The sequence below is a fragment of the Elephantulus edwardii genome, unplaced genomic scaffold (assembly GCF_000299155.1).
Source record: "Elephantulus edwardii isolate Elephantulus edwardi_28Jun2011 unplaced genomic scaffold, EleEdw1.0 scaffold00032, whole genome shotgun sequence".
In the NCBI taxonomy this organism is placed as follows: Eukaryota; Metazoa; Chordata; class Mammalia; order Macroscelidea; family Macroscelididae; genus Elephantulus; species Elephantulus edwardii.
In genome coordinates this window covers 11,227,427-11,238,115 of record NW_006399782.1, presented here as the reverse complement: position 1 = coordinate 11,238,115, position 10,689 = coordinate 11,227,427, and the positions used below count along the sequence as shown (strand labels likewise).

At 42.6% G+C, this 10,689-nt stretch overlaps 1 pseudogene; it reads right to left on the bottom strand.

Annotated features, from left to right (window-relative positions):
* LOC102844027 overlaps positions 1-10,689 on the bottom strand; it is a 47,204-nt pseudogene that overhangs the window by 10,198 nt on the left and 26,317 nt on the right.

Here is a 10,689-nt window from a genome sequence, read left to right as displayed (position 1 = left end):
TAAAATATAATTATAGAAAAAAAAAAGAAATGTGACTTTGAAGGGACAATGATTTCATTTCTAGTACTGCATCCTGAGAGCTAAGTGGGGTATGTATGGTATGTCTGCCTGAATTATTTTAACTGTTCTCTTCTTCTTCTTACTATTTTGGGTAATGCACTCAAGTTTGTGGTACAAGTATGAACCCTTTCAAGAATGAGTGTTCTCATTTGTAAATGAGGTCCCTGTCAAGAATTTCTAGACCTAGAATGCTGCTTATCAGAGTGTCAGCAGAAACCATCACCAAGTGGACAAGGGTAGGAGGTGGCTGGGCAGACGGGCCAGAGAGTTCCTTCCAACCAGACATGTTAGAGTGGACACTAAGTCCAAGAGTGGCTTGGTTCTCAACCTTTACATAGGCTGCACATAAGAACCGCCATCATCAATGCTGCTCAATGAAATGGCAGAATTCACAAATAGACAGGGAGAGAAGGAAGAAGAGTGAAGAGGAGCACAGACCCAACAGAATCTAGATAGGGATGGTTATTGGCGGAGTCCCTGGATTGACTATTAACCAAAAGCGTACAGATTCAAGTCAATCCAAAGGAGTTTCAGAAGATCTGGATCTACCTCTGGAAGAGAGAAAATTTGCCACTGGAAACCCTGTGGAGCACAGCTTGGACACTCATGGGGTTACCATCAATCAGAATCAATGCAGCAGCAACCAGCACTGGTTATGCAACTGGTGGATGAAGTACTCCTGCTGCTGCCCCCTACTCCACGTCCCTCCTCCCCATCTCACCAAGATTTTAACAAATGCCCTTCAGACACATATACCCTACCCCAATACACCTTTCAGAATGAGGTTTACTTATTGCTCTAAAGAATTCATAAAGATTTGCTCAGGTGAACTGTGCAGAATTAAGGTGGAGGCGGGCTAAGGGAGTATGTTGGTAATTTAACAATGAGAGAATGTAGGTAAAAAAAGGTAAGCAATCCAAAAAGCAACCTGAGGCACCAAGTGGGAGACTACAGAAAACATTCAAAATGATGGTAACACTTTTCTTAAAGGAAGCTCACCTCAACCCTCAAATGTATTGTGTGGAGTTTTTTGGAAGCTGTAAAATCACACTGGAGGAGACTGCTCATCTTTCTCTTGCACAGCTGTGGATTCAAAGGGCCAGAGAAGGGCTGCTTTGGGGTTAGCAGCATTACTCCCTACAGACTAAGCCCTCTTCTTAATGAGAAGTGTTAAGAGAATTCTTAAAAATCCAGCCAATGTGGATTTGCATAGAGTGGCAACATTAATAAAAATAAAGACTACCTCTGTCTAGTTTAGAACATCTCTGATTCTGGAGGTCTATTTCAAAGCTTTTGGTTTCTTTAAATAGCAACATGAGATATAGATAGATAGATAGATAGATAGATAGATAGATAGATAGAGACAGAGATATATAGATATAGATATAATTTTTTTAGGTGATCACATTTATTAAAATGCTGAATTAGTTGAAAATACATGTTCACAACAGTATTATCTAGAAAACTCATAAAGCAGAAACAATCCAAATGGGCATTAACTCATGAATGAGTAAACAAAAGATGGCCTATCTATACAACAGAGTATTATTCTGCCAGAAAAATAATGTATGAATACATGCAAAGTCAAAGTCAGATACCCAAGGTCACATAGTATATGATTCCACTTAAATAACATATCCAGAATAAGTAAATCCAGAGGCTGAAACTAGATTAGTATTTCGCCAGGAGCAGAGGATACTGGCTAGGGGAACAGGAATCACTGCTTGACAGATATAGGGTTAACTTCTGGGGTGTTTAAAATGTTCTCGAATGAGATAGGGTGATGACTGCACAACAGTAAATGCACTTTAAGCTACTGAATGCTTTAAAATGGTTGAAAAGATAAACTCTACACATAAGTATAGACAATTGAAAAATTGCTTAATTAAATCCCTACACATGTAGTAAACAAAGTGTTATCAAGAAGTTCAGGTTTATTTTCTAAATCTCACTTTAAAAAGTTCACCAATAGCTGTATAATAAATAGGTCAACTGATCCAAAGCTTGTGAAAATGGATTTGTGCGAATAAGGACCATAAATATCATTAATTGGGTTTGTTGTTTGTTCCTGTAGCTTTCAAGGAAAAAAAATAAAAACAAACCTACTGCAAGCACCATTAACTACAAGATAAAATGCTTGAAGTAGCAGCTGAGTTTCAAGTGTCATTTGGAGAGGGTTAATTTAACATTTTTGTTAATTATTAAAAAGGTTACTATTAAAATATGGACTAAAAACTTGCCAAATATTATGAGGATAAGGAAAAAAAGGCAAGATTAATTAAAAGATGATAATCCTGGGGGCCAAGAATGATGAAACATAACCTGTTTCACGCCTAGTACTCATTTCATTTTAACTGTTTCTAAACACTGAGTTCACCACCTCCTTTCCATACCAACTTCCTTAGTTTTTATGCTTCAGCACTTCTCCATTTTGCCTTTTTTCCCCACGGACTGTGCCTGGGAATTCTGTGAGAATAGTTGATCCTCTTCTACTTCAAGCAGGAAATTGCTGCAGGAGGAACTTCCTATGAAAGCCAAGCTGTTCCCTGCAAAATAGTTGGGGTAGGGCAGGGAGGGAAGCGAGTATGGTGCAGACTGCCTAGGAACAGTTCCTGGATCTTAGGCTCCCTGGCTTTATAGTGGGTGAACCAACAGCCTCCTCGCACCTCATGTTTGCATTCCAGTTCACAGAGCGATTTCACACACTAGCTAGCAATTCTTGAGACTAGTGTAAAACCAACCAGGGATTCACCTCATCCATCACTGGCCTGTAGCTGCCACAGCAGGGGATGAAGGTATGTTACTTCACTGGGGTTAAATTCCGCCAGTAATGGGAAGTCTTCCCTCAAATTCAAACCCTAGAAGGCAAAATGAATGAAAAGCAGAGATGGAGTTCAAGAAGGGTTCCAAAGGGTTTAGATCCTCCTTCAGTACATGATTCTGAGCAGGCTACTTGTCATTATGTACCTGAGTCAGAACTGACTCATAGTTGACCCTCTATCAGGTTTTCTGAGGCTGTGTATCACATGGGAGCCTGCCCACCTTTCTCCTCTAAAGCAGCTAATGGGTTCAAATTGCCTGCCTTTACGTAGGCAGCACAATTCTTCACCACCAGAGCTCTCTGGGGCAAGCTATTTAGTCTCCTAAAACATAGCTCCTCTGCAAAATGGACATAAAGCCTAAACCTACCTAACAAGATTTTTTAAAGACATGATGTATTTAATACATAAAATCCAATATCTGATACATAAAAAGCTGTTAATCCTTCCTCAGTACAGTCTAACTACATGACACAGGGCAGGCTACTTGTCACTATGTGTCTGAGTCGAAAAAGACTCATAGCTGACCCTCCAGCAGATTTTCAGAGGCTGTAAATTGGCTAGGAGGAGACTGTCCATCTTTCTCCTGCCAAACAGCCAGTGGATTTGTATTGTCTGCCTGTGGGTTGCTGGCGTAACTCCCTAACACTACATCAACAGTACTCCCTATAGTAAAAGTACTTGGATAAATACGAAGCCCTTGTGCATGGAAGTAGCAAGAGCTAGCAATTAAGAGTCAAACTGCTGGTGCTCAAATACCATGCCTATGACTTAACAGCTGGAGACATGGATCAGTTCTGTGACCTGTTCATGACTCCATTTCCCCAGAAGGCAGATGTGATTTTATTATATACACAGTAGTCAATACTCAACATATTGCTGTCAAGTTGGAAATGACTCATAGCTGACCCTCCAGTGAGTGTTCAGAAGCTGTAAATCATATGGGAAGTAACAGCCCATCTTTCTCCTATCAAAAATTATTCTTATTTCTCTAGGATTAAAAACAGCCCTGGTGGTGTAATTAAGCACTTTGACTCTTAACGAAAACGTTGGAAGATCAAGCACACTTTCTCAGTAAGACCTGATGACCTGCTCCAAAAAAAAAAAAAAAAAAAATAGATAGAAAAGTACAACAATGAATGAATGGAAATCCAAAATCCCTGTAAATGTTCATTAAAATTATTAAAATAAAATCTAAAAAAAATTTAATTTCAATTCATTTCTCAGGAGTCATAACCAACTCATAGCTTACTCTTTACTGGGTTTTCAGAGGCTGTAAATCCCATGGGAAGGAGACAGCCTATCTTTTTCCCTCAAAGCAGCTAGTGGATTTGAACGGTGGCACAACTCCTTACCATCAGAGCGCCCAGAAAATTCTATGTGGCAGCTCCACTGTCACATGGCTCCCTGTGAGCTGAAATCAACTGAAAGCAACTAACACCAAAAATAACAACCTGGTTTCTACTTCAACCCAACAATACAGAAGTGGCTTGCATGAGGGTTCACTGTAATGTGTATTTTTTAAAATACTGTGAAGAACTTGAATACTTTTCTAATTTTCTAGGCAGTCAAGCTGTGATGCTAAGGGTGGGGCTAAACTGTAATGTGAAGGGGGTAAACTCAAAGGAGGGGGGAAAAAACCACCCACCAGGGAACTATTTCTTTTGTAATGTACATTCCATTTCTTCTCCCTCATGCTTTTTAATTCCTTCCACATTTCCTGCCATAATTATCAAATGTTTGGTTTCTGACCTCACTTTTCTGGAGACTAGAGCCCAGGGAATTTAGAATTGTTTATTTTTTGTCCATAAACCTTTGAGTTAATGGAGGGGCTGTGAGCACAGGGTTTGTTGGTTTGTTTGTAATGTCTCTGGAAGGTCACTGAAGTTGAAAAGACAACATTACCAAGAGAAAAAGAAGAAAACGCGCTGAAGTCTTTAACTGGAACCGCAGAGCTCCTAACGAGCAGGGCAATGGCTCTCACACTTGGATAGCGTTAGTTTAAGGGAATGTTAAGACTTAAAAATCCGTTATATGGCCCGAATAATGACCCAAAACCTGAAGATACTTTATAAGGAAGAAAGTAACAGAGAATCTTGCAATGTTACTTTATACAAGAGAAAGAAACATTTATTTCGCCCCTAAGAAGTCTCTGGAAATTTCGCCTATCCCCACTCCTCCCTCCCCCGAGGAGACAGACTTGGAAGAGGAAAGTACCCAACAATTCTCAATTTCCTCTTAAGGAAAGAACTGGAGGCGCCTTTTTGAACTCGGCTGCCGCTCGCTCTTGTCGCCGCCTCCGTCCCAATCGGCCAGCTCGTCCCTTCTCCCCCTCCCCACTCTCCCTCCATATTAGCGAGGTGGGGCTCCTGCTGACGGCCCGGACGACTTTTCCTGGTCAGGAGACTTAAGTTGCGTTAAGGAGTCTTTCTCCCCGGAGCGCACCTCCATCCCTACCCAAGTGTGGAAAGTCCCAGTTCCGTCCCGGGAGAGCATCCCCAGCACCCGGGCAGCAGCTCGCCCGACCCGCAGCCCCAGGTGGCCCAGGGCCCGAGTTCGGAGCTCCTCGGCCGCTCTCTCCTACCTCGGCGTGGACCCAGGCGACGGCCACCAGCGCCAGAGCAAGCCAGCGTTTCCACATCTGCGGAAGAGAGAAGAGAGCGACACTGAAGGCGCCGACCCCGCAAACTTCCCAGGGTCCCGCAGGCTCGCCCCTCGCTCCACGCGCCCCGCGCTCACCATGGTCCCGTCCCGGTCTCCGGAAGGCGCGGGGCTCGGCGGCTGCGGCGAGGTCCGAGGAACCGAACAGCTTCGCTTTTCGCCTGCCGGGGAGGAAATCCGACCTGGGCTCGCCGCCCCTTAAGACCCCTCTTTTCCCGACTGCCTGCCCCCCCAGCTCCTCCCCATTCTCCTCCCCCTTCTGCAGCGGCGGCGCCCGCCTCCTCCTCCCGCGTCCCGCGCCCCGGCCGCCCGCGTGCGTCCTGCGCCGCTCGAACCCCTCTCCCTCCTGGCCCCTCGCCAGGCACCCCTGTGGCCCCAAGGGCGTGGAGGGGGAGCAAAGAGGGGACGTCCCGGAGGGCTGCAACAAAGGCGGAGGGGGTAAGGGGGAGAAAGAGCCGAAACCCCACCCCGGGGAGGGGCCGCTCACTTGCGGCAGCCGGGGCGGGCCGCGGACGCGGGCTGCGGCGCTAGCCAGGGGGGCGGTGCCGCGGGGACCCCGGGTTCCAAGCTGGGGCGGGGACCTACTGGAAAAGGAGCCCGGAGGCCTAAGGAGTCTCCGTGGCCTCTCAGTCAAAAGAGAGGGAACCAAGAGTGCAGAGAGCACCTCACAGGCAGTGATTGAAGGTATCACTGGAGCTCAGGGAAGTGGTTGAAGGGACCACGAGAGTGGCCGACTTGGGGAAGGCTGCTCTGGCTTCAGGACTGAGTTTCAATGAGAAAGGTGGCTGTGGCCAAAAAAGATCCTTACTCCAAGGTTTAATGGCAGCTTCATCTTGTCCTTCCCTCAGATCTAAGAGTGCTGCCCAGTACCCTCACTTTCTCACACCGTTGACCCAACTATTTTCCCTTTTCATGTTTCCATCTACGCCAACCTCTCAGTCACTCAAATGTCTGCTGCCTTATTATCTTGAAACTCAGATTTAAACTCCTGAAGGTTCCTAGTTCAAATAAAAACCTGCATTTTAAACAAGAGAAGTCCCTTTTGTTGGTTGGAAGACAGAAGAATAGGAAAAAACCAGCAGCCAAGCAGGCTGCATTTCAGAGCTTCCCAAACATCCTCCTGCTTAGTGTCTAATGAATAAGAAAGCGACACAGGGGCTGAGAGGCAATCTTAGAGATGATCCATAATTAAATTTTTTTGGTAAAATGTCTTTTGGGGTGCTAGATGTCACTTCATCAGTTTGGAAACCTGAGCGTTTTATCTCTTCCTCTCCAGACTTCCAGCTATGTTTCTTAAGTTTCTCCTGTAATAATTTGGAGCTGTTCTGCAAGTTCCAAGCATTCTATCCTAATTAAGGAGACACATTTACAGCAAATCATTAATGTTGGGTTACTTACAAGGAAGACAAAATACTACTACCTCCCTCCCTCCAACCTCTTTGATGGTGTTGATGCGCAATGACTCCCAATTATAGTTTTTTTCTACCTTGAGTCTATGCACCTGGTCCCCAGAGGGGAGAAAAAGAAAATCTAGTTATTTTTTGTTGTTATTGCACTTAAATTTAATTTTTTTTAACTTCTACATTTATCCTGATAAATGTTTACAAGCAAAAAGCTTACAAAATTTTTGTTTTTTTAATAAACTGCTTTAATTATGATTTTAATGAAAATTTACAGAAAAGTTAAATTTTCATTCATTCATTATTGCACATTTTACTACCTCTCCCTTTTCCCTCTCCCAGTCCACTTTGTTGTTGTTGTTATGTGCCGTCCAGTCGCTTGCGACTCATAGCGACCCTATGTACAACATTCCTAAACTCTGCTCTGTCCTGTGCCAATCGCACTGTCTCCGATACAACCATCCCGATTACCCCAGTCACTGAATCAATCCACCTCAAAGGGGGTCTTCCCCTTCTGCGCTGTCCCTCCACCCTACCAAGCATGATGTCCCTCTCCAAGGACTTGTCCCTCCTTGCAACATGTCCACTTTAGAAAAAAAAAATCATTGTTACACAGTTACCTCCTTCCCCGTTCTCCCCTCTCCTCTCTTTACAATGTACCTCTTATTCTGGGCTTTTGTCATATGTGTAATGCGTAATCATATATTCCTTTTAAAAAAGTCTTTCCTTCATCTTTTCCAATACTCATTATCCATCTACTCTAATCCTATTCTCCCCCCATGTCAGATTTATTTTATAATAGTGGTACTATGCAGTATTTGTCCTTTTGTGACCGGCATATTTCATTCAACATAATATCCTCCAGGGTCACTTATGTTGTGTAATGTTTTATGAGTTCATTGTATTTCAGTATTGCATAGTATTCTGTTGTATGAATATACCATAGTTTCTCCTATCCATTCATTTGTTGATGGAATTTCTTTCTGTTTCTATAACTTACTATTGATAAAATATGTAACCAAAATGCATTACTAGTAATAGGGTACTGAAATGTAAAAGTTTGGAACAAGCAAGAAGTCAGAAAACATGGAGTTGGCAACAGAAATGAGGCTGGAGAGAAAATGATAAAATTTTGCACAATCAATGATTTATTCATTACAAATCCCTTTCATATGAAAGACAAATGACATTTATACACATGGACCTCACCTGATGGTCTACACAGAAATCAAGTTGATTACATCTGTGAAAAGAATCACTGGAGAAGCTTAATATCAACTGTGAAAAGTAGGCTAGTTGCAGACTGTGGAGCAGATCAGCATCTCTTATGCAAGTTCAAGCTGAAGCTGAAGAAAATAAAAACTAATTCACATGAATCAAAATTCTACCTTGAGTCTATACAACCTGAATTTAAAAACCATGTCAGGAACAGGGTTGAGGCCTTGGGCATTGAATGAACAAAGACTAGATGAGCTGTGGGAAGATCTCAAGAATTTCATCCATGAAGAATGCAAAAGATCAATACAAAGCCAAAGAAGGAAGAAAAGACTGAGACAGATATCAGAAGTGACTTTGAATATTGCATTAAAATGCCAAGAAGCTAAAACAAAGGGAAGGAATCAGGAAGTTAAGGAGCTAAACAGAAAATTCCAAAGGGCACATCAGGAAGACAAATGAAATGTGCAAAAGTCTGAAGTCAGAAAATCAAAAAGGTTGCACTCACTAACCATTTTTTAAGTTGAAGGAACTAAAGAACAATAACCTTTGAGTGAGATAATGAAAATAAGGAATAAGGAACATAAGCTTGGAGATTGGTTTCTTTTGCCATTCTCTTGGGCATGAAACGAACCATTCCAGGGGCAGGAAATAACCTCGCTGCTATCAGAAAGAGGAGTCAAAAGTAAAGTACATCCTTTGGATATGAGGTCCTTGTACTATAAAACTCCTTAACCAAAAAGACAAATTTGTGGGCTTCTAGCCCAGAGAGCAAGAAGATGGAGTGCACCTGGGTGTTTGCAGAGGGAGCCGTGTTTGCTGATCTATAAAGCTAAAGCCAAAATGTCTTTGAGCAGGAAGCTTGTTGGGAATGGGGTATGTGGCACCTAAATTGACAACTTAAAAGAGCTTTCTAACACTTGACAAGGCCAAGGCAAGAACCGTGAGAAGTCTGTCTGCAGGCCCTGCATGAAATGAGGTCATCCTGATAAGAGAACTGTATCCTGAATGTTCCTGAATCTGAATTATCACAAGTTGTTTCCCTAATAAACCTCTTCCCCCTCTTTTTTATTATTAATTTTAATGAAAGTTTACAGAGAGTTTCGATTTCCATTCAGTCGTTGTTACAAGAGTGTGGAAATATTGGTTGGTTGAGTTTTAAAAAAAATTTTCATTCCTTCATTGTTGCATTTTTTCCCCTGCCCCGCCCCTCACCCCCCCAGTTCGCTCCTCTCTTGGAAAAGTAAAAGAAAAATTCTTTCATTGTTTTTCATTCCTTCCCCGCAAGTCCACTCCACTATGCAGCCTTCGTTCTTTACTCCTGTCATGACAATAATAACTAATCACATATCCCCTTTAAATAATTCTTTCCCTCATCTGTTTCAATGCAGTATACATAATTTATCATATCTTTCTCAGTCTCTTTCCAACCCAAATGTCAGTCCTCTTAGCTGTATTTGTGAGTTTTGTATAGCCATTGTAATGACTTATCAAGTCCAACACAGAAGTAAAGAGTGAGTGGGAGGGATGGTTAGTGTCAGAATTGGTAAAACTTTGCAGGATACCAGCATATCTGGCCCCAAAAGAATCATCCTTGAGTTGCTGATACTGAGGGGCATTCTCTCCCCTTCCTATAGAGTCAAAGTAGGTCAGACACTTTTGCCTCCACACTTTTTTCAAGTGGCCATGACTTTAGTTCTGCAAGTACCATGGGCTTGCTAGAACTTCACTCAGACCAAAGCATACACACACAATAAAAAAAAAAAGTGTGTAAAACTGACAGAAAAAAACCCCGATAATACTTGTTCCTTGAGAAATGCTTACTCTCTAAAATTGAGGAGCTGACCCAGACTGGCATAGTTCAAACTCACAGGCAATTCATCCCTGCATTTCTATAATGGTAACAGGAGGAGTAAGGAAGAGATGTCCCCCACTTGGCTACTCTTTTCCAGGCACTATGTTGTAGAATGGAGAATTATGATGACTTGATGTTAACTGCTGATTTAACCTCACATATCAATAACCTGTATTATGCAGATGATACAACTTTGCTTGCTGAAAGTGAAGAGGCTCTGAAATGCTTACTGCAGAAGATCAAGGACTACAGCCTTTGTTATAGATTGTATCCGAACATCAAGAAAGAAAGGTCCTCCAAGAGTCAACATTATGATAGACTGAGAAAAGATTAAAGCTGTCAATGATTTCATCTTGCTTGAATCAACAATCAACGCTATTAGCACCAACAATCAGAAAATCAGGAGGTGTATTGCATTTTCTGCTGTCAGGGAGCTCTCTAGAACACTGACGAGTAATGAGTAGATTTAAAAACTCAGGAGAAAAAAAAAACCACACCACCACAAAACAACAACAAAAAAACAAAACTAAGGTGAACCCTGCTTGCTGAAACTGAGGAGGACCTCGTGCACTTGCTGCGGAGGGTCAAGGACTGCAGCCTTCAGTATGGACTGAGGCTCAATGTCAAGAAGACAAAGATTCTCACCACTGGACCAATTGGCAGCATCAGGATGCATGGC